The sequence below is a fragment of the Salvelinus sp. IW2-2015 genome, unplaced genomic scaffold, assembly GCF_002910315.2.
Source record: "Salvelinus sp. IW2-2015 unplaced genomic scaffold, ASM291031v2 Un_scaffold10687, whole genome shotgun sequence".
NCBI classification, from domain to species: Eukaryota; Metazoa; Chordata; class Actinopteri; order Salmoniformes; family Salmonidae; genus Salvelinus; species Salvelinus sp. IW2-2015.
The window spans coordinates 1-4,686 of NW_019951945.1; the positions used below are offsets into that span (position 1 = coordinate 1).

A 4,686-nucleotide genomic window follows, 5' to 3' on the forward strand; every position below is an offset into this window, starting at 1 on the left:
AGTTCCACAAATGACCTACAGAATGAAGGGCCAGTGAAAGCCAATGAAGGTTCATACTGGTATCACGTGCATGCATCAAATTGCGTAATAGTTCAGAGAAGGGTTGCCATGATCTTAGTTTTCCTGTCAAATTAGGCAACTTTGAAAAGGATGTCGCTGGTGAAAATGTATTGGTCGCTAGTTGCTGGGTTTTGGCAACTTATTAAAAATATATATTTTACTGTGACCTGCTGCTGCTGACTATCAGGCAGTGAGGCAGCCTACTTCTGAGTGACAGAGAGAGTGGTGGGGAAAGAGCAGCAAGAGTGCACATCGTGACAACTTTTAACCAGTTGTCTGTAGGCTATTTAGATTATTATTATGGAGACACCTATTTCCAACCTCTTTTCCATAAAACATATTAACGTGCTAAAACTAATGCGCATCAACAAATAACATGACAAAGCACAGGAAAACTACTTCAGGCACAAAATTCGCTCGGAGGTGGTTTAAACTGCATTCTAATGTCAATTTTGCTTACAGAAAACCATATCAAGCGAAGGACTATATATGCTCAACTCTTGGGTCTCGAGCTCCAAGTGGACATTTGAAATGGAAGTTATGGAACAGGGAAAGTCCACAGCGAAACTGACAATGACACACTTGCATCAATTGGTCATCAATTAGCGAATTCATTTACATGCCTATGTAGGCTACTGTAGCCTACCATTTTATACAATAAATATGTTGAAATTACCATATCACTGGAATCATTGCAAATCAATTTGTTCCACTTGTGTATTCTACCTTGAGCTGGCAAACTGATTTAATCAATTCCCTATAACTTATATATTATTGTTGTAGACTTGTGTTATTATGTAATTATTCATGTCCATCTTTAGTTCATGAAATTGGAAGTACTCAATTGTGATCATGGTCACAGATCTATGGCAATTGCTGATCAGCTGTTGTTAGAACGCATTAGATTGAAGGCAACAGTCAACTAGATTAGGCAGTTGTTGACCAGCACTGGCTATGGACTCCCTCTACAGGTGATTTGTTGGACATGCAATGGTGAAAGTTTGAAGTTGCCTGCATAAAATGGGTCAGAAATAACCCTGAACATGCAATATCGCATGATGTTATTTTTCCAAGAAATTTGCAGATTTTGATAAATAGCATGACCTATTCGGTCTCATAACTGTGTGGAAAAAGAGGAACAATATTAGACTTGAAATCAAAATGGTACACGTTTACAGTTCTACAAATGACCTACAGAATGAAGGGCCAGTGAAAGCTAATGAAGGTGTCATACCAGTATCACGTCCATGCATCAAATTGCATAATAGTTCAGAGAAGGGTTGCCATGTTCCTAGTTTTCCTGTGAAATTAGGCAACTTTGAAAATGATGTCACTGGTGAAAATGTATTGGTTGCTTGTTGCTGGTTTTTGGATTATTTCTTAATTGCACACCTACTCATTCCAGGGATTTTCTTTAGCTTTACTATTTTCTACATTGTAGAATAATAGTGAAGACGTGTGCAAAGCTGTCATCAAGGCAAAGGGTGGCTACTTTGAAGAATCTCAATATAAAATATATTTGGATTTGTTTCACACTTTTTTGGTTACTACATGATTCCATATGTGTTACATCATAGTTTTGATGTCTTCACTGTTATTCTACAATGTAGAAAATAGCAAAAATGAAGAAAAACCCTGGAATGAGTAGGTGTGCCCAAACTTTTCACTGGTACTGTATATGAAAATATACAAAGGTATCATTGATAGGAAAACTTTTTACTGGTACTGTAATAACGGCACAATTGTCAAAAAAGAGTAAAAAGGGCAAATTATATTTTCTCTTGTGACATATTCCAATTCCTTCATTAGTCACATTAGCTTGCAATAATTATTATATTGATGGAAAACTGAAAACTAAAGTTAGAAGTTAAGTCCCAAGATCCTTCTTAATTCTTCTTCAGTAACGTTGTGGGAAAAAGGGGTTTATTCGCTAAATGTGGCAACTCCCCTCTTCCTGCACAATAGAAAACAGTGACACTTTTTCAGGCCTTTTGACGCGTGTTTGACTAGCATTGATAAAATTTTGTTGAAGACCTGGCAACCCTCATGCAAAGTTCAGACCAAGAACAGATCATGGGATGCAAACCCAGGCGCTTGTTTCAGCCAAATGCTTTGCAGATGTGAAAAAAGCACCTATTTGGACCGAACTTCGAATTCCGGGATACGTCCTGGCATCTACCGATATTACTAAACGCCATGCAAATGCGGAATTTAACCACAGCACATACCTGAACTTCGTTCTTTGATATTGACAAATGCGCCGACAAAACCTTTCTCGATGGATCATATGCTCCCAACTGCAAGCTACTTTGCAGAGTATTGGTGGGGTTTAGGTATAGGAAACGATACACACTGTAGTAGTGTACGATAACAGCGATTTTGGGTCATACACAGCGCACCCCGATTGGTCGGATGCGTTCCGTTATTTGGCGACAATTCTGTATCGCGTCCTGGACGGGGGTATGAAGAATTGGCTGTGCCGCAGGGCATCCCGGTCACTGCAAATACACCAAGCCAGGACATGCGGATTCTAAGGCGACTGCCAATCACTCATGGGTCAATCATATCGATCGATGTGCTGAAAAACATCGAGACCAACAGGTGGCAAGTGATTGACACAAGACCCGCTGGCATGTTCCGGGGAACCGAACCAGAACTAAGAGATGGTCAGTGGGAACATATGCAAAGATTATTTTGTCCTCCTGGAATTGTTACATTTGGTATGATACATTTTGCTAATATGATTTTTTAAATGTCAAATCAAATCACAATTTATTTATATAGCCCTTCTTACATCAGCTGATATCTCAAAGCTGCTACAGAACCAGCCTGAAACCCAACCAGCACAGCAATGCAGGTTGTAGAGAGCACGTGCTTAGGAAAAAACTCCCTAGAAAGGCCAAAACCTAGGAAGAAACCTAGAGAGGAACCAGGCTATGAGGCGGTGGCCAGTCCTCCTTCCTGGCTGTGCCGGGTGGAGATTATAAGAGAACATGGCCAAATGTTCAAATGTTCATAAATGACCAGCATGGTGAAATAATAATAATCACAGTAAGTCGAGGGTGCAGCAAGTCAGCACCTCAGGATAAATGTCAGTTGGCTTTTCATAGCCGATCATTAAGAGTATCTCTACCGCTCTGCTGGTGTCCTAGAGAGTTGAAAACAGCAGTCTGGACAGCTAGCACGTCCAGTGAACAGGTCAGGGGTTCCATAGCCGCAGGCAGAAACAGTTGAAACTGTAGCAGCAGCACGGCCAGGTGGACTGGGACAGCAAGGAGTCATCATCCCAGGTAGTCCTGAGGCATGGTCTTTAGGGCTCAGTCCTCCGAGAGAGGAGAAAGAAAGAGAGAAAGAGAGAATTAGAGAGAAGCAAATACTTAAATTCCACCACAGGAAAGCTAATAAGACAAAGAGAAGTACTCCAGATATAAAAACTGTACCCTAGCCCCCCGACACATAAACTACTGCAGCATAAATACTGCAGCTGAGACAGGAGGGGTCAGGGAGACACTGCCGGCCCCATCCGATGATACCCCAAACAGGAAGACATCAACAGGGACCCAACCAGGAAGTTTTAACCCACCCACGTTCGCCAAGCCACAAGCCCCCCACAATCACTAGAGGGATATCTTAACCACCAATTTACCATCCGGACGACAAGGGCCGAGTAATAGCCACACAAGATCTCCGCCACCGGCACAACCCAAGGGGGGGGGGGGGGGGCGGGGGCGCCCCAACACAGAACAGGGAGCACCGTCAGTGACTCAATCCACCTCAAGTGACCGCACCCCTCCTCAGGGAACGGCCATGAAAGAGCACCAGTAAAGCCAGTGACTCAGCCCCTGTAATAGGGTTAAGGCCAGAGAATCCCAGTGGAGAGAGGGAACGGGCCAGGCAGAGACCAGCCAAGGGCGGTTCGTTGCTCCAGAAGCCCTTTCCGTTCACCTTCACCACTCCTGGGCCAGACTACACTCAATCATATGATGCATCATCAAGACATCACTATTTTGTCCCAATCATTTTTTAAATAAAAATCTTCAATCTTCCCTCTTTCTCTATCCCCCTCTCTTTACGCCTCTCCTTATAATTTGTTTTCTTTCCTCTCACACACACGAACTATTCGAGCCTGGCCCACATTCCTGCGTCTATCAAGCATTGCCTTTTGTCAACGTTGCATGGGATGCCCTCAGGCAAGAAGTTGGGAGCTTGCGAAAGGCTGGCAAAAATGTGTCAGAAGAGGCGGTGTGACTTTGAGAAACCTTTCTGCGGTAACCTGGCCAGGCGTCACTTGCAGCACTCCGTTCTGGCCTCGGCTCACCGCTGGGGCATTCAGGGGTCAGCTGCTCTGTGTGTATACGGGGTCAGGTAAATGACATGGTTTCAAACAGGCTGTGCCCCCGGAGCATGTCGATCTGCTTCGAGCCGGGCGAAGGGGACAGGCAAGTGTTGATGTAGGAGAGATCGGCGTAATAGATCGCAGCAGCTAAAGAAAATTACTGTGTGAATGAGCAGGAGGAACACCCTTGACATCGACAAAGCGGAAGCTACAGATTGCAGCCAAAAGTATTGGAGTTTTACGATTTTGACTGAGAGCATTGTGCTGATTATCTCTCTCCCTGGGGTTCT

The 4,686-nt window shown here is 43.7% G+C and overlaps 1 pseudogene; it reads left to right on the top strand.

Annotated features, from left to right (window-relative positions):
* The first annotated feature begins 2,138 nt into the window (after positions 1-2,138).
* Positions 2,139-4,425, top strand: LOC139027350 (3-mercaptopyruvate sulfurtransferase-like; annotated as a pseudogene).
* The last annotated feature ends 261 nt before the right edge of the window (positions 4,426-4,686 follow it).